Source organism: Anser brachyrhynchus (assembly GCF_964034855.1).
Source record: "Anser brachyrhynchus genome assembly, chromosome: 3".
Classification (NCBI taxonomy): domain Eukaryota; kingdom Metazoa; phylum Chordata; class Aves; order Anseriformes; family Anatidae; genus Anser; species Anser brachyrhynchus.
Genome location: NC_137696.1, coordinates 18,962,188 through 18,989,700, shown reverse-complemented (window position 1 = coordinate 18,989,700; position 27,513 = coordinate 18,962,188). Strand labels below are relative to the sequence as shown.

The following is a 27,513-nucleotide window of genomic DNA, read 5'->3' as shown; positions in this document are numbered from 1 at the left end:
CATACAGGAATAACTGTCCATGATCAGAAGCACACTATTCTGTCGCTTAACTCTTACTGTCTTTTCATTAAGCATTGTACTAAGAGCGAATACCAGTGACAAATGCATTTTTTAGCTTGGTTTTTGCTTTTTGTTGTTGGTTTTGGTTTTTTGTTGTTGGTGTTTTTAACCAAAGGCCAGTTTGATGCTACTTAAAGTTCACAGCTCACACAGCACCTAGGTCATTCAGTGATCAAAACTGTTCCATTTACCAAAAAAAAAAGTCTTCGCCAGGCAGTATGAATTTCAGACTCAAAATGCAAACAGCTGATTTCTCAAGCAACTTAGAAAGCTGGATCTACTCTGAAGAGGTCAAGAGCACTTTCAAACCCATCCAAGAGAGGGACATCAAAAGAGCTTTGGAGCAGAAATAAAAACATGGTTATTTTGAACACACTAATAGAAAAACACATCTGAGCTTTAAGGTAGCAACTTCAGCACCTAATTTAAAACCTATTTCAGAGGCCTGAGTTTCAGCAAGTTATTGCTGGCCACACCCTGGAAAACCAGTTCTCTCCAGAGCATGCTCCTACCTGAGGACTTCATCAAACCAATGAAAGTCCCTCCTGAAAGACCTTGACATGAACAGCAAAGCCTTTTGCATCTGTCTCCCCGGGCTACACATCAGCTTGGCATTGCATACCAGGAGTTGAAACCACATTTTACATTCATAGCTCTGTTTCTAAAAATTACACTATGAATGATCTCAAATGCACATCGCAAGTCCTTTCAGAGAAAGATGTAGAAGTGATCCCGTCAGCTATGTCCCTGTACTAAAGCAAAAGCTGCTGTTTTATACAGCTTGTGGCATCGGAATAGGGAGCCCTGACAGCACTGTGTTACTAATTTGCTGTCACTGGCAGTGAGTCAGCACTGCTCCAAAACATACATTGCACTGTCACCTATGGCAGACTGGCAGCTGGAGATTGCTGTACTCGGTCTGCAAGCCCACCTATAAGTAGAACATTTTTTCTTCCTTTTATAGAGGAACATAAGTTTCTTAGACTTTTTCTACATGTAAATTTTAGCACAACCAATTATTTTATTACCTGCAACAGATGCTGCATCTGCCAAAACCAAACCTGTGTTTTCTGGGCAGCAGGTCTCAGTGGAGGAGCAAAGCTCACTGAAAATACATTTATTTTAAGTTTACAGCTTGGAGATGTGAAAAGCCTTTTAAAACAAATCAGCTTATGTCCAATAGTCTATAGTCAGTGTGATCTAAGGAGGGGAACAGATCTGTAAGACAAAGCAGACGGCAGCTGTAGAGGGATAGCACTCTCATGACTCCAAGAGAAACCAAAAGGATCATCTTCAGAGGATGCTTTAATCTCCGTCCTTGACTGCCAACAGGGGCAACAACCAGGAGCAACTTGATATGGAGGGGAGTACAAGAAGAATCTGCCTCTTAAGTCCACGGCACTAAGCATGGATATTTTAAAAAATATTTTTAAAAGCTTTCAAGCTTCCTTAACCCTCCAACTTCCAGGGACTGGTAGGGAGCTGCCTCTACAACTCCTAACAGCGTTTCTGTTTCTTGTCCTCAATATTGGACTGAAAGCACCACCTAGCGTCTGCAGCATCTCAGCTGGTTTCTAAACTGTTTGCAAGCGTGTGGTCCCTGGGGACAGAGGCACAGGCAGCACAAACAATTCCAGAGCAAAAGGAAGCATTCAAGGTCCAGCCCTCTGTTCCCTTGTAACTCAGTTACCTACTCCGCTGCAAGACTCCCATCATTTGCCACAGAGTGTTGCTTTGCTATTCCAAAAATCAAAGCAGTGAAATTCAGATCCCAGGGAGTACACAGTCAGACTCCATGTGTTTAATTAATGATAGATTCAAAGGTTGCCCCCAAGCTACAAAGCAAGAATTTTAGCAGTATTGTATACTATAACTTTAATAATCTAATTAAAACTGTTTGGAGCTCAGCAGAAATAAATGAAAGTGATTAGAGAATATAAGATTCTTCTTATCTTGTTATGTAAGCTTACATACTTCTGTGCTTTATTTTCAAAGAAAAGTTATAAATACCATAGCTTTCTTGTAAGGGCTGCACCTATTATGTTTTTTTAGCCTACATGGAGCTCAATCCTACTCAAAAAAATGTAGAAATCCATAATTTTAGAAATCACTTTCAAGTTGCTTCTGATTTACTGACAACAGCTAATGTTCTTGCCATGAAATATTCTTCAACCTGAATATGGAATTAAAAAAAGGTTTAAGTAGGTGATATGTTACATACCTAAGCAGCAACCACAAGCTGGTTCAGTCACTTCATCTTATTGTGAAATGTATATCCTTGTCTAACTTTATATCAATGTCATTTAGCTGTGGAGATGCACTGAACCGTACTAGAGATCTACTTCTTTAAAACCCATAGCTTCCTTGACCTCCCGTTGTCATTGTTTTCCTGCAAAGGAATGTCAAAATGGCATCTCTGACATTTCAAAGTGACAACTAGCAGTCTGAGTAAGTACATCCCCTAGAGGGGGAAAAAAAAAGAAATCAATAACAAAAAAAGTCATTTGCTTACAGTGAATTCTGAGAGCTGGACTGAGCAGACGCATTATCATGATTAGAATCAGAGCTTGCACTTCTGCATTTTGGCTTCCATGCAGTAATAGTGGGATCCCCATAAGGTTATTTTGTAAAAGGAAAGAAGGGGTGGGAAGAGAAACTATAAAAGTCCACCTAGGAAGTGTATCTATTTTTTATTTTAAATATTACTTTCAAGTTCTCCACATAAGACTGGAATGCATTTGCCATAAAAGTCAGCTATCTAACGATAGATGAAAAGTGCACGAAGTAAAGCATTTCTGCACCAAAAAACTTCTCAGATGCTGAAAATATACAGAACTCATCAGGTCAAACCCAAAATAATTTCCCACATCTTGATGTCTCATTTCAATAGGACACACAGTATTGGTAGCAGGGAAATATGCTAAGCACAAGAATGAGTTTTTCCTGCACAGCAGAAGTGATTTGAAGAAGTTCTTGAAGGAGAGGAACAACCTTCAGTCTATTACTTAGATACAGTAGGCAAGATAGTTTTGCTTTGTGCAATATCAGTGATTTCTTGTCTTAAAAAAAAATCACTGTAAGGTTGATTTCTACAGCAATCCATGCATGTTAAAGTGAAATGAATGTAATGGATTTCATAGCAGGAACAGAGTACAGCACCACAGAATCACATGTAACCCCATATAAGGCCCACATGAAAAGACACTCTTAAACAGAGCACTTGACAAGTCTTCATTTTAAAGGGAATAGATACACAATTCCATAATGTTTTGGGAAAACCACCCACCTCCTCTCAGCTGATAAGAGATTTTTTTTGAGTTGACAAGCTGAGTGGAGGCACTGGGAACCAGCATTCACCTTGAATATTTAGACAAGGACCTGTTCTGCTCCTGCCCTGACACAAATGAGGGACAAGTCCACTGAAAACAAACAGAAGCAAGAAAATGTAAGGGAAGACGCTTTTGTTTCCAGGATATTTCAAAAGCACTGTGTGTTAGGCCCACTGCACAAAGATATTCATTTCACCCCACTAGAGCTTTGGAGGGGGGAGGTGTTGAGATATTGCATTTCTTGTAGCTTGCTTTTTCATAATAGAACATCATGCCTAGGCTCTCCTCCTGAATCTCCATCTAGATTGCATCAACAAGCAGAGGTTCAGAGAGACTGCAAGACCTGATGATAGAGACAGCTGGGAGCAATGCAAATGCCATACTAACAGCACACTTCTTTCAAATTTGTCCTTAGGCATGAAAGCTGCACTATTAACATTTTTTTTTAAATAAAGTCTAGACCAGAAAAACACCAGTTCCCACTGAGACAATCTGTAAGAACATAACACTGAAACAGTAGTTCTTCTTTGGAGGCCTAGAATGAGTTGGGTTGATCACAGGATCTCTACTATTTACTCTTTGACAGAGATCCAGGTTAATAACCACAGGAACATTTCACGCAGCAGTCAATACCCGAGGTTACTAGTCAGTGTTGAATCATGATGAGAAAGGCACCATAACTGCTGATGTTCTAGAATGCTAGAAAACTATAGAACAGCCCAAAAAGAAGTCTTAAAATATACCAGGCATATCTGTGTCCTTTCCTAGCATTAGATCAAGATGGGGCATGAAGTTATGAAGCCCTTCTCCAGGATCTCACTCCTTTCTGCATCTCCAGTCAAAAAATTCCCCTTCTAATTTAACTGTGTGGTATTTGCAAGATTACAAAGGGAGCACTGGCAAGCATATTTAGCAATGACATTTCACAGGTGAAGAGATTTGCAGAAATGCTGACTCCTTGTTCAAGTTTATCTTTCCCTCCTCAGTATAAATAGCAGCCACACGTCAGCACACTGACTGTATCTACTTGGACATGCCTTTAAGTAATTCAGGTTGAGCTCTCAATCAAGCACTATGAATTTGTTTCCAAGCTTTATATTTTCTATCGCATAAATCCTATCAGGTGGCAGGTACTGAATACTCTCGTGTTATAGATGCCCCTTCCTTTCCACTCATATCTTCATCACTATAAGCTGCTGACAAGGACTTATCTTTTAGAAGTTGAAAGGGTAAGACAAAAATAGAGAAAGAATTTTAGAGCTAAAAAGTCCCTACAGGAGGGTTAAAAAAGAAAAAAAAAAGATTTTGAAGTTGTTCCACTGATTTACTTTCTGAAATACAGATCCAATCACACTAGCATAGATACTTTCATTGGCCGTGCTTGCCCTGGGCTCCTGGCCAGCAGTGGAAAGCAGTATTTGCCCACGGGAAGCAGAGCATCACTAGCACTCTGTCTTAGTGATTTCCATACAAACACAGCATAAATCAGGGATATTCCTGCTCAGGACTTCCATCCTGGCTACATTTTACACCCACGGGGATCTCCATGGAGAACAGCTCTACATGCTCAACCTTGTGTTCACAGTGAGATAGAGCAGATACACTGGAATAAAACTGTCAGAGATCAAGGGATTGTCCTGTGTGTCCACCAGGCATTTTAAGCGTCTTTTTAAGTGTCTTCAAGTTCAGGACCAGCCTAGACTATCATGTAGACATAACCATTGACACATTTTATAAATAGCATGTCATAAAAGGATGTCTAAGCAGCTTAGACTATTGTTTTCTTTTACAGGCTTTTTCCCCAGAAATCAAACTCACTGGGTGTTACAACCAGGAGCAACTTCCCCATGTGGTCAGTAGTTGCAAATCTGTGTTAATTTCCTAATTCCAACACTATTTTGTATATTGCTTGGCCAAACATCTTCAAACCAAACAATGCCTGTGCTGGTCCAACACTAGAATCCAAGTCTGCAATAGCTATGAGACCATGCTTTCCTAAAGTAATGGATACGTTCTTGGATGCATTAGAAGTTATTCATCTGTGTCATTAAATCCATGCTATCACTGTTCTAAGTTTATTTTTACATGCTAAGAGACAATTCTACACCAATAATGGAAGCTATCAACAAGAGAAAAAATCATGTAACATAAGCGTGAAAAACAGTTATTTACAAAGCATTATAAGTTACAGGGACAGACTGTTTGTGTATTATTAGCTTTTATATTTACTTTTTATAGTTACTATTATAGTTAGTTTTTACATGCATCTTTTTCAGCTTATTTTTAAAATGCACATATTCACTGACAAATGTTTGACTTCATACTCAAAGAAATGACCAGTGTAGATGTTTCCTTTGTTTCAGACCAGTAGTAGAGTCTTGAAAATGATGCAATATTTAGATTTTATATGTTATTAATCCTAAACATGGCTATAAAATCTAAGTTAGCATTGGTTGAATATGCATTAGTTGAGATATAGAAGAACTAGAATGGATTGCATCTTTTAATTCCACTATTTACGCTCACTACAGAGTCTTGTAAAAGGAACAAACTATATTACAGAAATAAAACTGGCAGAGAAAAATGCCACGACAAAATGAAAACATGGTATTACATTTTTAGCTCCCCAAAACATTTCCCTATAATTATTTTGTAAAGAGGTTTAAGGTTAAGGAAGTGCCTGGTTTTAAAATAAGTGATGCTAAATTTGCAATGAGTTATAAATTGGCCACACACAAGGAAGTCATCCCTCCAGAATAAGTATGTAGTAAGTCCCAGGAAGTGCTTGGGAATTCACATCACTAGTAACAGATGACATATGGCAACCCTCAGAGAAGCCAAAATTCCTTACACAGTAATGGCCAACAAGTCTGGCTTGAAACTTAGGATCATAGGTGGCATTCAAATCACAGAAGAACTTTTAGCAGCCAGCCATAAGCAGTTTGTGCAGAAGTCTGAATCTGAATCTCTGTAGTAAAAACGGAGAACTTTAACATTTTTACTCTCTTCAGATGTTGGCTCAGAACCTGAACAGTCAGTAAGATCAAACAAGGTTGATATGTTCCCAAATGGTATTAGTTTCCCTTCTCTCATCCTTCTCCTCATTCCTGTCCCATTCCTCAGCATCACCTTCCTTCCAGTAACCTCCAAATCCTTCTTCACATAGGCTTCACTGCATCCTAACTGTTAAAACATCAACTTAAAATAACAAGTAACTGAACAACTGTTAGCAGGAGATAGAGGGGGCACAATAGTCCCAGTTCTCAGCAGTGAAACAAATTATTCCCCCACTCCTAACAGGAATGAAAACACTAGGGTCAAGATAGGACAAGCCACGGTGTAACTAACTGCCAGCTGCTGAGGACAAAGACTGTCATATATATACCACAGCTCAGAAGTCACTGCTTTCAAAAGGAAGCAGTAGAAATTGATGTAAATCAGGTCTTCTGAGCTATCCAGCATGAAAAGCATCCTCAAAAAGGAAGATGGAGGAGTCACTATCAAGCTTTGAATAGCAGTCAGCTATGAAAAGGAGAGCTAACATCCTCAGTAATAAAAAACGGGTTGAGATATTATTCAACATTAGGTTGCACAGATAAGGTGGCCATGGAAAGAAATTAGAAAAACCTTTAAGATGGTGATTATATGATGAAACCACTAACCTCTACCCCGACTTGGGATCAGGCCCCGTGTTTAGCAAGAACAAAGAAGAACGGTAAGTTGCCACAAATTAGTTTCAGTGTTGGGTATCCAAAACCAACAGATCTACCAATCACCTTTTAGGATCTTTCCTCGATGAAAGATGTTACAGGATTCAAGGCTGCACCAGAAAGGCTCTTAAGCATCTGCACCACTGTAGAGATGTGAAGAATCCATCTGATTCCAACAGCATCAAAGCTGAAATAGTCATAGGTTCTTCTGCTCTCTCAGTATCTACCTCTTCTCGTGGGTAACAGAAAAAAGCAACAGCTCAACAAAACAAATATTATATTCAAGACTACGTAACTGGTTGTTGAGTCCTCTGTCAGAGGTTACATTTCCAAATCCCAACCTCTATAAGAATACATTTACACACTTAGGTAATTTTATTTGTGCAGTCTCATTCATTATTGTTCTGCACGTACAAGTTCTTCTCTGAGGAAAGACTGGCCAGAACAGTTACTCCACAGCAATCCCCTGTTGACATTTTATTCCAATATAGACTTTCTCTATACAGAGCTGGCCTGGGTCAGCCCACCCTATGACAGTTAGCATCCTGTCACATGTGAGGTTTAACTATTTCCTGGATTGGGAATCTGAGGCAGAAACCATAGCCTCTTAGGTTTTGTTTATAAATTGCCTCGCACAAAAAAGAACCCCATATCAGGTTATGTTATAATGCAGCTAGCAGCAGCCACATGACATTTTAATCCGAGGAAGCAGAATCTTACATTTTGAAAGTTAGTCCCCAAACAAATAATCATGAAACAAGTTTTGATGATGATACAGTTACTCAATTGCTCAAGCTGCAAGTGGAGTAAAGACATCAGCACATTTTGGAAGTTATTTTAAATACAGCATAATTCAACCGTATAAGACGGGAAGCTAGTCATAAATGTGTCCATTTGGATTTACTGCGGTATGCCTAACAATGCCAAATGCACAACAACAGCAGGGAAACACAACTGTTAAACACAAAGTAAAGCACAAGTGAAGGCAGAACATCCACCACTGACTTGAAGAAACTAAGCCAATTAAAATTCTGCTGATTTTCACAGAAATAGTCAGATGTGATGGAACCCACAGAACGCCTAAAATGGAAATATTAATAACAAGTATTTTATGGTATTGTTAGAATGAGCATTGTAATTTAAAGCATCTATAAATAGTGCAGAGACAAGGAATGCAATTCTAACTCAAGGCAGGAAAGGGAATCTGTCATATAGGAAACAGGTTTTCCACAACAACTGGAACTGGATTGTTTTTTTTTTTTTGTCAAAGTGTTATTTAGTACAAATGTGTGTGGAATAGTAGCTGGAGGTGGTTTATTGAAACTAAACCTACATCCACATCTTAAGAGAGGGTTCAGCGGTGAGGAAACTCCCAGGGTGAGATGAGGTAGATATGCAAGGAATCTGTTCCATGATAGTTCCCTTGGCAACACAAACTGCAACCTTAGATATTGGCACCACCAGGGGAGCCTGCTGTGCTGACTCTAAGAGAAATAGCACGGAGGGTGGAGAGGAATGAAGACACCACGGCCAGGCTCTGTGGGAAGGGGGACCTGATGGTACCATGGACCTGACAGACTGCATGGCCAGCCCTGAGCCAACCTGATAACAAAATCACACTCTCTGGGTGAATGTTGCTCATTATAATCTCATTGTAATCCAAGGTGCAACCACCGCTCACTGAGCATGCACTCTGAATTCCTCTGAGCCTATTCCCTTAAAGCAAAACTGAGAAAATTTTATACCAATTGTAACAAAGGTACATATGACTAGAGTCACTCAAGCTCCACCTAAAAACAAGAAAATAGTATAAAATTTCTCAAGAGAGGGAAAAATGTTAGGAAAGATACCATCACAGACAAGCCAAGAGGATATTGCTGACTTCAGGGATCAGTCAACAGGCCATACCTCTCTTCCCCCCATAGGGGCATCTACTGGGTGAGATCCAAACCCTCAGATATACCAAGTGCTTCCCTGGGAAACCTGGCATTCTCTCTATAGAGCCATTTCATAAGTTAACATATATGTAGTTGGTTGTGTTAGTCATATCCTTGGTACTTGCATGTGCTTTGCAGACAGCGTATTACACAAGGGTGTAGCACACTTTGTACCTCCTCTGGGCAGTACCCTGGTAAGCTAAAACTGAAATGCTTAAATAACACAATGTCAGAATACCATCATGACATCACTTCAATCTCTGCCTTATTTCTGGAAAAGATTTAATAAAATAGAACCCATCTTCCCATGAAAAGGGGTATAGCAGAGAGATGTAGCATGTTAGTCCCATACTTGAAAAGAACTAACATCAGTATGTGACCGCCAAAACCCTACAAGAGAAGAATGTTTATCCTGCTTCACTCATGACAGCTGAGGTGTTAGAGTTTAGGAGGAAAGAATTCACATAACACACGTCCTCCCCCTGAAGCCACCATCTCTTTCTTCTCTCCTGTTCTTTGAGTATGTACTACAGTTCCAGAACCAGACAGTAGCACAAACTCACAGGTAACAAGTGACTGTACCACCAGATAAACTTGCCTAGATGCTCTGAAAACTTTCGAGGCTCCCAGGTCTATTGTTTGAGACAGTGGAGAGAAGCTCCCTAGTTAACAAGAAGTCCAGTAATGTTCCTCCTGGTCCTCTCTGAGCAATACCAACTTGCAATTTTCATTTAGATTTTTAATAGAACAAACAGCATAACAGCATGTTCCATAATATGAAACAACGCTTTGTATAGACTACCTCTATCAAAAGGCTTTAGTTCTAAATCCAGAACAAATAAAATGAAGTAAACATAGAATGGCTTTAACCTCCTACATATAACATGCAATAATTTTATTTGGGAATGACTTAAATGAAGATATGAATAGAAGATGTAATAGCAAAAAAAGGAAACATAGCAAGGGGGAAAATTAAAAACAAATGTCTAAGCTCAAATTTTTCCCTTTGTTGTAACACAGTTCTTTTTCCAATCAACTGCACTTATCACCTAATCTACAAAAGATATTATACACAGATTTTTCATGTTTGTTTGAAAAGATATACTGGGTGCCAATTTAAAAACAAAGGGCTTTTTCTTCACTAGCAATATAGAGCTCCTAAACAGCAGTTAGTGATGTTCCTAGAGTCCAGATGCAGGAATATTTACACCCACCCCAGCTTGATATCCAGGTTCTGTGGTCATAATTTCAGAAGAACCAAGGAAGGAGGCAGGTTACAGAGACAGACAGTATCTGGCCTTAGACTGGCCCCATCATCATCCCTGGGATGGTCCTGATGGCTAGAGAGCCCTTGGCGCTGGGATGGGGCATTTCGTAGCTGGGGACTAGAGGCAGTCAACCACAACACGGTTCCAGACCATTCGGAGCTGGGGCATGCCATCTGAGGGAGGATGCTTCACAGGCACCCTGCGTATTTGCAGCCAGGCTAATCCTCCAGCCCTGCTTCAAGAAAGCACCACTCCACCACTCTCTTCCCGTCTCTACATTTTCTTTCTGCTACCCAGTTTCCAAACTACTACTTTAAGCCTTCATACTGGTACAGATGTCCTAGGAGTCCATTTTAGTGACTCAAACATGAGGCTGCCATGCAGTGTTCCAAAGATCAGGATAAATGTGTTTTTTTCCATGCTGAAAGCTCCTTAATATGACAATGACATTATCTGTCTCCCATTAACCTTTACAAAAAGTGATGTCCTCATTTTTATATTCTTTATATTTCAAGAGAAGGCCTTCTTTTCCCCTCTCTTATACTTAAATGCACACTGATAGATTTAACTGGTGGGTTTATTTACTCAGCAGACAGCCTATACAGCCGAGACTGTTTGCCAAACAGCACTTCCAATCTCTTCCCCTTTACTGTAACAGTCAACTACTTGGAGATGCATAACAGGCTACAAAACATTAATGGAATTGAATTTCACATTAGCAGAAACCAAGGGAGAGGGAAACAGAAGCAACAACTTTGAAGGTCAGTGCTTTCCACCTTCCAAACTGTGCGATAGTAATAACATATCCTGGGCTGCAGAAACATGTTACTGCTAGAGAAGAGGAGGAAAAAACCCGCAGCATGCTGTAATTAGAGAAGAAAAATGCTCCTCAGAAGAAATACCCAACTGGCACCAGAGAGGACTGTGGGTGTAAAACTCGTAAGCGTTTGAACACCATCTGCCAAGATATTAAAAATGCAATTCCAGGCTCAAGAAGAAGCATAGCAATTTCAAGAACCTGCCAAGCACAAGGGTTCTGCAATCTTAGCTCCAAGAGGCCAGGAAGAAAGGAGTTACAAGATGAGAAACATGCTTCTTACTATGTATGGCTGATCGCCACTATAAATGTATACAGTTCTGGAAAGAATAAAAAAGCTAGCATGAACAAGCAGGCGTATTCTTCTGAGAATCAGTAAAATAGCTGGGTTTTAAGTACTTACTGACAGAAGTTATTTAGTGCGCACTCTTTTTCATTATAGAGTCATTATACAGTAAATATCTCAGTCCAGAAATGCACCCTAGCATTTATTCATGGCTGCTGCTGGCCTCCCTCTCATAAAGAGATTTTCCTTAGGGGCATCTATGCATTGCACTGCACAAACGGTCAGTGCTGTGCACCACAAGCATTCCTGATTTATATGCATTTAAAATTCAGACAGCAAGCACTGGGCTCCAGGAAGCAAAAGTGGCCTTGATACAGCTTTCTGTTCCTTTCAGTTCCTATTGTCAAGGCTTTAGAAAATATCTGATTAGAATTATCTTCTAAGTGCTCAAGTCAGAATAAAATGTAAGCTCTACAGCCATTTTCAGAAACTGTTACTTCTGAAAGACAAGCCAGAAAAACAACAGGATGTCTCACCAGCGCTGAGGCTACTCTAGAGGTTAGCTACAAAGCAGTTTCCGAAGCAATCACAGCTAAGCAAAAATAAACTCAAAGCAAACTGTTTCAAAACAGCAGCAAAATGCCCCCTAGGAGTGTGTTTTGAGCCCTGCCAGCCTCCTGCCTATTCCACAGGGCTGGCCTCTTGGACAGACCACCTGAGATTGAGGAGGAAGTGATGGCCCCAAGGTAAGTCCTCCCTGTTCCCGTCTACACTAGGACAAGTTACACCCTTCATATCCCCAGATTGCATGCTTCAATCCTTTAATGCCACTAGACATAGTGAGCACAAACCATAGTTTCTGTACTTCAGTCAAACTCTGGTAGAGTCATCACATTCAGCATGTTACAACCGGGGCTAAATTTCATGCAGAATGATACAAAACAATATACTAGAAGGCCTAGTCCTAGTGCAAAACCACATCTCAGAATAATTCCTTCTGTCAGAACAATTTTCAGCTTGGTATTTAGTGTTTTTTGCATCTCCATTAAGACATTTTATTTCAATGCTATTTGGACCTCTAGAAGTATTGTATGTCTCCAAAGATAAAAAAAAAAACTATCTGCTACAGCTGTGAAAATGTTAAGGTCACATTTTAAAATTGAGGCTTGTAGCAAAAGGGAAGAATTTTAGATGGCCTATTAAATGTACCACATTTAGAAATGGCCCATAAAGACAATGGTAACTGAATTTAATGCATTTTTTATTAATGAATGAGCAAATGACCTACAGTGACAAAAGTAAGCATGGCCCTGTACAATGTACAGGACATGTTCTGATCTGCTAGCAAATGCAGCTAATTTTGTTCCATGCATCTCATCAGAAAACCTCTACAGAACAGAGGGTATCTTCATTCTGTGACCATCCCAAATACCTCATTTTGGGGGAAAATCATCTTTAACAGAAGCAGGTAAGAAAATAAATGTCACCCCTCATACTAGTATTTCAGTCATAAAAGGATTGTGTTATTTTAGTGAACTCCTTGACTCTCAATACGGCTCTTAATTAATCAATCACTAATTCATGAAACCTAAATAATTGATTCAGCAAATGGCAGCAGCACCCTCAGAGAGAAGAAAGCAATGCAATCAGCTCATCTGCTCATAATCCCCTTGCCTGGTGAACGTATTCTTCATCACTCCGTGGTCAGTACCCTGAGAAATACCTCTGCGCTCCTTGAAAATGAAGTGAGTGCACCAGGCTTCTTACTGAGATAAGCTCTGCCTTAAATTAGAGCACAGGAATTTGGTGCTAAACCTGTCTCATCACTTGACTTGCTTTGCTGACCTCATCTTTTTGGGATCAGACATAAGTGGGTTTAGATGTGCCATCCAAATTTCTACTGCATTCTCTTCCAGGCACCTTTCACTGGGGTCACGTCTTTTCAGCTACCTAGGCAAGAAACTGGAGAGCCCAGCTGGCCAGAGCATCTACTGTCTACTGCCCTCATCAGCTGAGAAGTATTTGACTCAAAAACTGTAGAGAAGGTACACAACAATAACTTTTCTGCCAACAGCCACTCCGTGGCCTCCCATTGTACTAGCAGGTAGATGGGTTCAAGACCGTGGCCTTGTGCACAGCACACCCCACATCTCTTGTGCTCACATTCATCATGACCTTCATTTCTTAAGACAGAGAACTGCATGGTTCAATAAAATATACCCCTACTCGAGTGTCATCTGAACCTCTGAAAAACATCTTGCTAAGCATAGCGTAAGGAAGTTCGAATTTCCCCATTTGCCACGTAAACTCTCTTAGCTACAGCTGCCCTGAGTGGCACCAGTTAAAAAAAGTGTCATAAGGACAATACATGAACAGTGTCAGAGAGCTACTGCTTTCAGCCCGTCATAGCTCTGGGAATATCCTGAGCTATCCTCAGTTACACAGACACTTGAAATCTGTAAATGCCATCTCTTTACCTGATTAGTCATAACTACTTGAATGTTATTGCAGACAAGTGTGCCTGTGGAGGCATTTGAACAGATGGGGACTTATGGATTTGAGCTAGTGAGAGATGCTGCAAGGAGCTGAGATTTCGGCTTGCTCCATGCTTTTCAAGGACATTATTGCTCTGTAGTCCTGTCCACAACACTTGAAAGCACCACGTCTCTCCAAGTTATTCTTCAAAAGATAATTAAATCCCAGAAGAAATGTAAATTTTCACTGTAAATTTGGAGCTCTGCATTTATACGGCTTAGAAGCACTCTTTCCCAGAGGCTCAGTTACCAGTGAGGAGTTGCAACCCCTAACTTTTAGGTACTATGAAATCTACTGGAATCCAGAACCCCAGCTGATATATCAAACTCCATATCCGCAGCACATGGAGAGGTGGCTGTCTGTGCCCACAAGATCTGGCAGATGAGTAGACCTTGGCTGGTCATCAAGACAGAAAAGAGAGATGTGCAATTAAGAGGCATAATGTGGAAAGAGAGGAATAATTAAGGAATTACCTCTGGACAAAAATGAAGCAGCCATCCCTGTTTGGGACCCACAGCCACAAATCCTTTACTCAAGTTAGGTCACCATCTGCATCCATATGAAATTTAAGAATGGCACATTCTTTCTCTGCCTGAAGTGACCTGGGTCACATCTCCAGTAGGCTGCAGAGCATTGCAGCCTTGCAGCTTCCCTTGCCATTCCTCTGGGATTTGGATCACTTTTGTAACATACTGAAATAATTGTAGGAACTCTCCTCTAAACCTTCCCTTCCCTCTCCTGGCCTCCCACCCAACTTCTGCCTACCGAGGCACAAAGAAACTGAAGAAACTGTGCTGTGCTCATGTGCACCTATAGCAAAAAAAAAAAAAAAGGGACCCCCAGAGAAACTCTAAACTGAACAACATCTGTAATCAAAGTGTCCATACAAACACTGGTCTTGATTTAACGAAATATTGATGCCCCTATACTTGACTGTGCACAGCACATCTGCAGATGCAAACTGTTTCAATTCTTAATCGATCTCACAACTTGGCACGCTGGTAAATAGCTGGCTTATTCCATTGGAAATCCAGAACAAAGATCATTATTTCAAATAAGGGCTGATGATCCTGCTGCAGGGTAGCAGGCATGATAGTGTGTCACGGTCTGCCTCCCTATAGTACCTTCCTACAATTTTTTTTTTTTTAGGCTAAATGGGATATTTTCTCCCCATTTTCTTACATTTCTTTCAATCACAGTCTAACATATCAGCAAGTGAACTGTCCAACTTCTCCCACACTTCAGGGAGCACCACCCTCACACAAGGAGACAGACCTTGCTGTGCTCATTGTGGGTGGGAGACACCAAACATCAGTTCCTCCTGCTTCGGGAGGAGTACCACTCTGATGCCTAGTAATTGCAGTCTTCACCAGAGAGAATAGGAGATGCTGCCTATTCCCTCACTTCTTAATCAAAGCACACTGATGGACTTGAGTGGTGGCTTTCCTTTCCCTAGGGAGTGCTTGAAGGGTTCAGCTATATAGCAGCTTTTGCTTTTTGGACCAATTGGTAGTTAAACATCCTGTAGAAATTATTCCTCTCAACAAGAGGGAGTACAAGAAACCTATTTCAGGGCCCTTTAAAGCCAAGTTGACATAGAAGTGGAAAATGCATGCTTAGAGTCCTCCAGCAGAAAGGAAATTAAGTCCTAGGACTGCCTTTGCTGGCTGAAGGCTCTGCCTGCTGTGGATTGCAGTGAAGTGGGCAGGCAGGAGGTGAGTTTCTAGATTACACACATTAACACCCAGAAACAGTATACACTGTATTATCAACCACTTATAAAATAAAACTAACTCTTCTCATGTGGAGAAAATAGCAGGAACAAGCAATGGACCAAAGTGAAAAATGTCACTAATTATAAAGTATTCTCAGCCAAGGCAGCAGAACTACCCAGATGAAGGGAATTAATATTAAATTCCTAGAGACTGCAATAGACAATGCTTGTGCACAAGCCTTGTTACCAGATACATGAGGTAAAAGGGCCAGCATTGGAAGTCAAGTATTTATTAATGCTAAAAAAAAAAAATCATCTCCTATGTACATCCACTATAGGCATCGGCATACACCTGATCTGTCAACTTCTGTACTACTTCAAGGATCAGACCTTGTGGCTATTGTCTCTGCCCTGTAAATATGCAGACTGAAAGACTTCCAGACTTGCTAACATATGCAGAAGTAATTGCTTCAGAGACCCTAGATAATGCAAACAAATAACATGCCAATTTAATGTCTACTTCTCTTGCTTACAAGCCAAATTACATCTGGCTATCCTGGATACATAGAAGATTTTTAATAACGTTTTTCCAGGTAGAACTATGCTTCCTGTAAGTAAAGATTCACAACACGAGCTCTCTAAACCAGCACACTGACAAAAACCACCCATAAAATATACCATGAGCGCAGAGGCAACGCAACTTTCACGCAAGTAGGTATTAGTATCTCCACATTTACCCATTAGATCTTCTAATTTCTCATTATGTTCGGGGGTTGGGTTTTGTTTGTTATTATAAATGTTCTTGAATTTTGTATGGTATGGATTTAATACATCAAGAAATTAATCTGGTTAATTCATGAATATTCTTCATGAATCTACTTTGTGAATCCTTTGCAAGTAGAGAAAGTTTTTTATCCCCATAAAATCTACAAAACCAGTCCTGCTTTATGGTAGGGTGGCTTCCGTATATGGAAACTAAGAACGATATTTATTGTATACTGAATTCAAATTGCTTTCAAGTCTTGGAATAAAACTTTGTTGCACGCACTTGCTCAGTCATCTCCTCTCAAATCATAAGCAGAATGTATTTTTGTCACTGGCTTACTTATCTACTTCTAAGAGCACTACTAACATGGGGAGAAAAAAAAATTCTTTAATATATGACCCAGTTAAATTGCTTTCCTGCTCTTCTACTTTCGGTGTATCCATATCACATGCAAAGCATACTGGCTTCTTACAGCCTTAACTGCAGGGCATGGATCAGCACTACCAAGTCATTAGTTGCCACCACATTGCCAACACATAGCAGAACCTGGGATATCACCTTCCTCCTGTAAGAAGTGTTTATATAGTTTCTATTATTCAATGTCAACTCGTAAGAGGCAATGACTACATTTCACCACTAAGTTTTAATTTGTAGGTTTTAAGTACACATTTTACATGCAGCAGGGAACCTCCTACAACAGCTTAAAACCCGTTCTTTCTTTAAGCATCTCATACTCTGCATGAACACAGAGCAGTGAACAGGAGAATCCAACACAGAAGGGCATCTGTGACCCACGCAACTCACCTGGAATTATCCTAAAATTGACAGCTGGGCCCAGCTTCAAAGAGGTTGCACGGCCTTCATCTGTAGCATCACCCAAATACATCTCTACTGTCTCCCTAGCCAATAGACAACAGTGAACAATCATCTTTTATCCTCATTAGGTCATACTTGACTAATATCACAGCCAGACTATTTCTTATTCTCCTTTTTCCCCACATCATCAATCACCTTCACACAGTAGCAATAGGCTATTTTAATAGCCAGCTTCTCTATAGGCACAGGTCCACTTTCTTTTGGTCACAGTGAAAGCCAAACCTCCCACATACAAGGTCTCCTCTCCCCCTAAGCAGCTGCCAATATAGCTTTTCTGTTTTCCCTTTTGAAGAAGGATAGCCCATCTGCTTAAATAAAGACCACGAAAAGTCATCCTCTGAAGCTGAAGCAATTGGAAAGGAAAGGCAGAAAGGAAAAACACGATCACTGGAAGAAAGTGATGTGAGATGTAAGATCTGCTTTTGATTCAATGATTCTCCCTCACAAGTGTTGGCACCCAGGTGGAGTCAGACAAAATTAGTGTTTTCCTGGGCATGTTACTGGTCTTTTGTTCCTCTTGTCCTGCCTAGCTCTGGGACTTGGTAGGCATCAGGCATCCACCCTGCATGCTCTCTTTGGATCACAGGTGACTTGAAATCTGTCATCAATATCTCTATCCTTGTTGCATGTTGCTGCCCACATATTTCATTGTCATGGCCAAAAAATCAGTTAGTGGGAACAAATGCTTCATAGCCTAGCTACTTTACCAACTAGAAGAATTTTAAGTTAGTGAAAAGGATTACAGGTCTTGAAATGGACTACAGCAATTGTGTTTGGATTGACCAAATCATCTTTTTTAACAGCCTTATAGTCCTATCACGTAACTGAAAATCAAATTTTAAGCAAGACAAAAATCTAAAGCCCTTTCTACTATATTAGAAAATTTTCTAATAAAAATTTAAGAGCGAATGTGCAGAATAATGTTTTGCATGGAAAAATAAGCATTTGAACTTAAAACAGCTATTGCAGGGGAGCTCTGGAAATGCTAAATTCACATCAAATGAACTTACATCAATGAGCCATTATACATGCTTATGCTTTGTATAAGCACACATCACTTGTGCTCACTGTGGTGTTATCAGAATTTCTTACATTTCCACAGCCTTATGCTCCCTGTGAACCATATTCTTCCCTTCTTCAATTAAACACTGAGAAACTGAGTATGGTTTCATATATAGACATACTGTATGTATAAGGCACCTAACCTCAAATATTTCTTTGAAAAAATAGAACACCAAGAATGGATTGAAATGGGAAAATCCAACTGGGAAGATTAGGTCAATTCAGCCTTCAAACGCATTTTCATCTTGGACTCTCATAATCCAATTCCACAGTGGAGGTGCATTTGTTTTCTAAGCAGAGAAACATTTCTCCTCCTCCCAGTCAGAAAAATTTGATACAAAAGAAACTTAACACCACTCTCCAGAAAGACACTGAAAAGATGTTCCCCGACCTTGTGCTCATTTTAGTACCTATCTACTGATCTGAAAGATAAGATACAGCAGGGAGGCACAGCTACAAGATTTTCAGTTCTTTCTACTGCCGTAACCATATTTTAAGCCTATATGAACAGATTACTTATTTTCATTTGAGGTCATTCCTCCTGTTTATGAAAGATATTAGGCTAATGTTTTTCAATGTACACATAATGAGAAATAGTTTTGATCTCCAGCCTTCTCTATGATTTCATCTGTGCCGTAAGAAAGCAATAACAGCACAGATACAAGGCAGCAAGTGATTTCTTACAATAGGATGGGATACCAGCAAGCTAATGCCTTATATTCTTTATTCATTACAGATACTGAGCTGTTTCAGGAGAAGGATTCAGTCACAAAAATAAGCAGTAAGTGACAGGAGGACATTAAGCCATTGAAACAGAATTTCCAGTGGGGTAGGAAAATAATCATTAGTAGTGATAAATATGCTCTTAGTAAGGCCACACCAGACCCTACAGAAAGAAGCGACTGGGAAGGTCTAGACACAAACAAGCAGATGTACAAAATAAAAGCAAGTCAGATGATACACTGACATTGCCCATATGGATAATCCAATGCAGCAACTTCTGCATCCATTACTGACATCTACCTTATCAGCAATTCCAGGCAATTCACTGAATTATGCTGGCTCACCTCTGTAGAATAGTTTCAGTTCTAAATAATGTTTTAAAATGAATTTTAAAAAGCAGCTTAATACATGTTTAGTACGTCTGTTCTGTGTGTTGCTGTTGTTTTTTTTCCTGTTTTGTTTTTTAAACTGAACCCCTACTGTTCTTTTCCTAATTAAATCAGACTGCAAAGAACAGCAAACACTTCCAATGCAGCACCTAACACAAAGGCTCCAGAACACCCACAGCCCCCTGATAAGCAGCTGGCAGATGGTCTGAGGGACTGGACAGGCTCACAGCCTCTCCCTCACAGCACGAGCAGATGCTCTGGAAACTCTCCCATGGGATGAGAGGCTGTGCACAAAGCCCCTCTGCTGCAAAGCCATCAGCAATCAAACAAGTTTCGGACTGGCTGCTGTTAGACCTACGGCAAGGGAAAAGATAACACCGTGAAACAAGAAATTTTTCATGTTTCACTGTTACACGGGACAATGCAAAGCAGGGGAGACCGTGCATGGGCCATGTTTCCTGTGGTCATCATATGACAAGTCACCCAAATGAGAGTTACGGGAATGGGAGCTGCATTCAGTTCAATTTGCCAACACCCAGCCTTTCCCAGGCTCAGCCTCAAACCTGAGGCCTGTGGTTTCAGAGAACAGCTGTGTGGCTATTTTACACTACCACATATGATACACTTATTGAAAACTAAACTATGCAAGAGATAAAAGTCCAGGGGCTTTTTGGTAGATATGGTGGGATGGCGTCAGAAGGACGCAACTGCAGTGCTAGTAAGGATGAACATCTCAGGGAGGAGCACTGTGCTGCACATCAAACACATGCAGCATTTTTATCTCTTCCACGTGAAACACCCATGCAGCAAGCAGAAGAACAAAGCATATGACAAATGCTTTTAATACTGCTCTCCAGATAGCAGCATTACACTGAACACGCGCTGCTCTGCTCGGTCAGTGTTAAAACCGCAAGCTTTACTCCAAATAGCAATATACACTCAAGAAACTGTTCTTGTTTTAAAGATACTCATCTGGCTGATGGGAAACAGGATGTTTTAGGTGACCCAAAAGCAGTACAAGAGATATAAGAAATGGAATATCCTAATACAATAGTTAAGTCTCCAAACTACAGTGCAGGCATTTGCCCTTTCTCAAGACCTTGATAGTCAAAGACTTGAATAACCAGATTTCAATAAGCCATCATAAAGGCATATTTCATGACAATTCAGAAAGATCCTGGATTACAGTGCTGCTCACTGGAGCTCAGGGGACTGGGGCAGCCCTACACCAAGCGTAAATACGGCTCTGAGAGCCGTGAGAAACGCTGTGGGTGACTGGAGAATGCCAGCTTCAGCTAGCTGGTGGGAAAGCCTGGTGTCACCAGGGATTATATGCCTGTGTGTTCCTGCTCACAAACAAGGCCAGATTAATTTCAGACCAATTCCTATTTGCTGTTATCTTGGAGATCCCTGACTCAGCTGCATTAGTGGTTCTCATGGCACAGCTGCAGGACAACTGCAGATTAGTTTGGCACATTAAAAACCGGAATTTTCACAGCACACATGGCAACAGCTGTCCAAGCTATGCACTGAGACTTATTGCTAAGCCTATTTTCCCCTCTGTTCACATACTAAGCATGCTGTTATTTCAAGCACATGTTCTAGAGAATATGCTTATGGGACCAAAACCACAGAATCACTTCTTTCGTGTTTATTATGCAGCACTAATAGAAGGAAAGCCTCCCTACTTGTTATTTAGCTGCAAAAACTCGCTGATCCCTTTTCCACTGGGGGCTCGGTTAAATACCTTCCAAAATCCAATTCACAGTGCAAAGGGGTTCCTGAAGCCTCTGGGTCTCACGAGCAGCAAGTAGGAGAGCAAAAGAGAGCATCTCTATGCTGAGAGCCGAGTCAAGATGCTCTGGGGAGCGAGGGACCAGCAGCGCAGGCAGGCACCGTGGTACCGACGTGGGCATCGCCCAGCACCCTGCCTCCTCCCCGCAGCTCTCGGTTTGGGGTTTTCCAGCGTGAGAAGAGCTCCCCCAGGCTGCCAGCCCTCCCCGTACATCTGGCAGCACAGCAGGGCAGGAATTGCTACCAGCCCTTGTAGCTCCCCTTTGGTACACGTATAGAGAAGGCTCAGGGATTTAATTCCTCTTTACCTACATCAGGTTGCTTTAAACTTGCCAGAGCCTGCTGCTCCTCCCAGCCTTATTTTCTTTCTTTCTCTTTCTGCCTTTTTGGTGCTTGCCTGTTCAGTTTCCCAGCTCCAGTTTCCTGCCACTCCCTCCCCCCTTCACCCTTTTTCCTCCTTGCATTTGTCTCGTTTTCCCCAGGAGAAAAGAATGAGCCATCCAGACATGAAAATCTATACGTCTATTGGATTAAATAAATACTAGGATGCATTTGACTCTGTATACATCCTCCTCACACACATCCCGAGCCCTCCTGCCCCTTTAACATGGTATCCTAGGCAACCTGCATTTTCGTGTTAGGGATGGAACCACCCAAGCTTTTTTTCCTATATAGAAAAAAATTAACCTTCGCACATCATCTGAGAATTTCAGAAAGCACATAACCTGATTATGCCTAAACTCCATGAATTATTCATTTGTCTGCAAGTAAAATGGTTTGGATTTAATTATGTTTGAGGGGTTTCTTATGTAGAATTAAGCACTGAAACCCTCATTTGTCTACCTAGCAGTTTTAAGCACAACTTATGCTGGGCTTTAAATACACATACGCATGCATGACATTAGTTCAAAACACCTGCAAAGGGAAACCAAAACTACACAAACACCTCCATACATACAAAAGACCTATATACTCACAAGCTGCTCTTATCTTAAATTCAGAGAAACCTTATCTCCATGATTTTAAAGCAAAAGCAACAATAAATTAATAATACCAAGTTATCTCAGATATGGCCATGGGTCACATAAAACATTTATACACTCTGTACGATAGATTTCTTAAGCAGCTACAGGCCAATGTTAGCTATTGAAAAGCGTGCAATCACAAACTAACAGCCTCTCGTCATGTTTGGCATGCCTTAAATTAACAGCAAAGGTGAGACTTCAATTGTAATCAACATTAGTCATCTGTGTAAGCACTTTACAGAACACTTTCACCCTGAAACAGATGAAGAGTGCCTTACAAGAGCTATAATAATAATAATACAGGTGCTTCCACCATTTCAAAAGGAACTCACTGCCAATAGTTAAGATGCACCCTGCCTGTTCACCCCTCATCAAGATTATTTATTTTATGGGCTGACTCGCCCCTGTACTAGTCATGTTTACTGGTGGACTTGGTAGTGTTAGGTTAATGGTTGGACTTGATGATCTTAGGGGTCTTTTCCAATGATTCCTAAGTGATTCTCAGATTCTCATTTCACATGTGTGACTGATTTCAGTGTAGATGTTCTCAAATGAAACTATAAGCCTATCACAGCTAAGTAATCCCATTATTTCTCTGCATTGAGGGTTTGTTTTTTTCTTACTTTTCGTTATTAATTTTCACTTAAAGCTGTTGATATAAGCCAAAATAATTTACCAACAGTGAGTACTCTTGCATACAGACCAGTTGAGAGGGGACTACTGGTTAAACTGAATAGACTGGCAAGGACTTCCAAACTTGGTTTTGAAAGCAAACACATCACCACCTGCCAGCTGAGCCACAGTGACTGCCCCATGTCCAGCCCTTCGGAGCACTGCCTGGGCACTGGGGAGCTCAGTTTGAAGAGCAGGGATGGTTGGTCCAGGACTGCTCCTGCTGCATGATGGACAGCCAGCATGTGCATCAGCACAGGACAACAGCTTGTGCATCAGCACAAGACAACAGTTGAGGAGAAGCCAGGATGAAGAGAATATTTCAGCTTAACAGCTTCCAGCAGTCCAAGAGCTGGCCCATGGGCAGCCCAGAGGCAGCATTTCCCTAGACATGGCCAAGCAACCCATAACCACAGCCACCACATCCCTCACCCCTGCAGCCAGTAGTGCGTGAAACCTGCAGGTGAAGTCGCACTGCCTCAGTTTCCTCGCCTAAAAAAACACATTCTACTTCTACATACAGTATCCCAGGTTACACTGAGCAAAGGCCTATTTAAGAAGCTGGTATTCTTACTTGCAGCTCACAGGGAGGTTTTGTTTTGATTTTTTTTTAATGGAGTTAAGTATCACTCATATATACAAAACTCTCTCCCTAGATGTCTGGCTTTTCAAAGGGATACAGAAGGGATTTGGAGTGAGCTGAAGCACCAGCTTCTCCTGAACATCACGTCTTTAAAGCCTGCAGCTGTCTTATTGCAGAAGTACAACTGCACTTGATAAAATTCATTTGACTGAGGAAAAAAAAGAGCACTATGTTTAACAACAAAAAGAATAAATCTTCACGGACATCTGCATAAAACAGTTAAGTGCATCTGAATGCAGCAAAAACGGTAGGTCTCAGCTGAAGGATGCTCTGTGCCCTTCAGGTGGTGGCAGCTGCAGGGACAGCCCAACAGCTGTTTGCGTGCTCTCGCTGCAAACACAGCATGGTCAGTATCCCCTGGTGGTTTTGAGCTGAATTGATATTTTATAAAAACAGAAGTTTAAAAACCCTAGGCTGCCCAACATGTAATGAATGTTTAATATTTCATTACACACACCCTCTGCATTGCTACTGGGGAAAGCAAGCAAGTGACATGAATTGGTATTGGGTAAGGGTCAATACTGCAAAATGCAGATCTGGACTTTGAAACCCCTGAAGACTGTGGGGGTGGGATTCTGCATCTAATAACTATACATAGCAAAGACTTCTTTCTTATTTGTATGCCTAGGCCAGAAGGAAACATTACTTACAAACCCAAAAGCCTAAATATACCCCACTAGATTTCAAATCAGAGGCCTCATTTCAGGACTGAGTGCCAGAGATACTGATTCATTTCCACAGCACTTAGTCTTCCTTGACAAATCTTGCTTGTGATTCACTGGGAAAGCAAAAATAAACAAGCAGCCCTTTATTTTCCACAATTACTTTCCTTGCCATTTGGAGAAGAGGAGGTCACAGCAGCACACGCAAGGTATTTCATCCAAAGCACGGCGTGCTTTAGTGACACCAGCCTGAATCGTTGCCCACACTTGGGATAAAGCTTGGTTTACGCCGCAGCTGGCATCTTATAAAGGAGAAAGACAAACTGTTCAGCCTTCACCGCCCAAAGCTTCACACAGGGCGCAGCCGCTCAGACGAGTCGCCCCATTGGCTTCAGTTACTATTCAGCAGTTGGAGCACCAGCGTCCCACTAAAGCATCTTCATCTTCAGCTGCTGAGCAACCATGCGTGCTCAGAGCCAATGGCTCTGAAAATGAGTGCATAATTCTGCCTTCAGGAGGCCAGCAATGGGCATCTGAATGTGACTGTCATAGCTACTGTGAATAGGCACAAATAAGTTACCCCGGTTTTATTCCGGCGTAGGATGCATATTTTAAATACATGTGGCTGCAAAACAAGAAGAGACCCTGAAAATTGCTTCCTTTCTCCTAACACCTTTCTGCACAAATAAAGCTCACAGGCAATGTAAATTCAAGTCTATCCTTATGTTCTTCCCTACAGAATGCCTTCTTAGGGTTTGTTTTCTGTTGCAAGGAAATTAGATGGCTAACATTTTAATACTTTAATATATATTGACATTTCTGTTTTGTGAAATATTAATGAGTCCTCAATGCATTCTTACACAACTGCTGTAGGCCTCCAGAATGCCTGCTTATTTCAGAACTGCTATACTGCACAAATTTAGGTTTTCTGTTGCTTTTCTAAACACTTCCTTTTCTGAAATAAACTCCCTGCCTAAGCACATATAAAAATACTATGTAGATGATTGTCTCCACATAACAGCACCCTCACAGAGGGAGTACTTGGGAGCTTATGGCTTCCTTCCTATCCAACACAAAGTAGAGAGTGCTGTATCAGGTCTCTGTGGAGATTTCTTTTGACTCTGTATTATAAGACACAAACTTTAACAGTTACAACTCTAGTCTCCAAGTAGAGCAATTATAACTTAAGACCTACCAAATTTACCATGTTTTCTAACAAGCGATAGCCCATACGCTACAGTTCATCCTGATACAGCATTGAGCTATGAAAACCACACTCACCTGCAGCAGTTCCACACACATCGTACAGTCACCTTTAAACACTTTCAAGGGGCTTTCTCTCCCAGACTCAGTAATCTTCCATAAAAGAAAGATAACTCCTGAACCCAGCAAAGTTTACAAGCCCACACTGACACATTCACAGGCAGATTACCTGTTGCAAGTCAGCACAACTCATGCGAAGCCTCTCCTCAGCACAACTTCCACGTGGAGGACCAGGGGACTTGCAGGTGCCTGTAGGCCTATATTTATGCCCTTTTCACTGATGACTGATATGAGAAAGCTGGCAGAAACCTAGTTGTGGTTAATATGTGAAAGCTGTGAGATGGCATCATTATCTTCAGAGGGGATGGGAAAGCTGTAGTAACTTATCTGTGGCCCAGAAGTGTAAAAAACAGCTGTGAGCTTTAAGAAGCCAGGGACCCCTTGTGGTATGACTGCTCTGGGGCCAGAGGTCTGCTTACTTACTTCAGAGGACTAATAGCAACTGAGGTTTCTCAGCTGGTTTCTTCTAGCAACGGTGACCCTGTAAGATAAGCTAAAATAGACATTTCTTGGATTTTCAAAAGGAAAGTTTTCTTCTGTCAGCAGCCATCATATTCCCTCAAAGCCTCCTTGCTCTAAAGTGGTGTACATGTGGATTGCACCTGCCCTCGCCTCAAGCACTGAGCTCTGAAGCTCACCCCTTTTGCTCTTGGCAAACCCAGAAGCAGCAAATTTTGGGGCATTTTCACAGAGGAATTCCAAGCCTGCTTCCTTTGCAGATTTGGACTGAAGTAGTGCAAAGTCCCAGATTTTACCCCAGAGCATCATCAGTTTGTTGCCAACCACATTGCAATGTAGCACCTCAAACATCTTCACACCATGCAGGTCCCCCGGTCTGTAATGCATGCCATCTCTTCCTGCGGTGTTTATCAGCCAGGCAGGAAGTATTCTTTTGTAAAGAACACTCTCTTTTTGTCTTTCTTTACCTATCACTATAATCTGTACAGCACAGAGCACATAGGACAGTCCTGCAGGCTCCACGTCTGCTGGCAAAGAGATACTTTCCTGGTTTTAAAGCATGGGAGCCCTACCCTGTGGGCACGCAGGACTTTGGAAAGTCTAATGATTCATTGATGTCACCTGAAAATGGACTCAAAAATACAAAATAGAAGGTTCTGACCTGGGTGATTTGTTCAAGATCATGCAGTCAGAGATGAGGCAAGAACTAGTAAAGACTCTCCTCTCTGAAAGCACTCTTGATTTAATGAAATTGCAAGTATTTGAAAGCAGTGACCTGAGCTCAGAGTAGCAAATTATGTCTACAAAGGTGCCTTTATGAGCCCATCCAGCTCCCATAGAAATCAATAGGACCCTGTCCATATTTAGCTCAGGCCCTAGAAGACAAATTACTCCTCTCGCTATGTAGGAGTGATCCTTCACACCAGAGCTGTCAGAGCAGAGAAGGAGCAGGCAGGGAGAAATTATTTCCCCATCAGAAATGTTCCAAGGCAAAAAGATTCAAGACACTCTCTGTGTCTACGCAGGCACAGTGTGGCTGCCCTCTATTTTCCAAAAGTTTGGTGCAGGTGTGCATGCTGCATGCTAACAGTTTTCACCCCAATTCATAAAAAGTGCATCTTTCTTCCTTCACTGAAAATAAGAAAGGTCAAGAAAGAGAGGCAGAAAAATATTACTCTGACATTTAAGAAGAAAACGAAAATTAGTAGGAACTCAAAGCCATTTCAGATTTCACGGATAAGAACGAGGCATAAAGGCTGGGACAGAGAAAGTGATGCACAGCCATTCTCCTTAGCCTTTTGCCCTCCTGTCTGAGAAGGTGCTAATTTTTTTCTGAAAACACTGTTATCCTGTCTACATCAGTAAGTATCAATGCTGAGCTCCTCACTGTTTCTAGAATTACAGAGCTCATTAAAGTTACCTAGAGTTAATGCTGCTGATCTTTAATCCTCTCTGCTCTATTT

The 27,513-nt window shown here is 41.1% G+C and overlaps 1 protein-coding gene across 1 annotated transcript in view; it reads right to left on the bottom strand.

The window, feature by feature from the left end:
- LOC308191832 (uncharacterized protein) overlaps nt 1–26,677 on the bottom strand; it is a 563,294-nt gene extending 536,617 nt beyond the window's left edge. Inside the window, exons 1-2 of the mRNA XM_080584694.1 lie at nt 25,701–26,677; nt 17,227–17,321 (exon numbers count right to left, since the gene is read on the bottom strand). The gene's annotated coding sequence lies outside the window, so the exon portion shown is untranslated. The remainder of the gene's footprint in view (nt 1–17,226; nt 17,322–25,700) is intronic.
- Between the last annotated feature and the right edge of the window lie 836 nt (nt 26,678–27,513).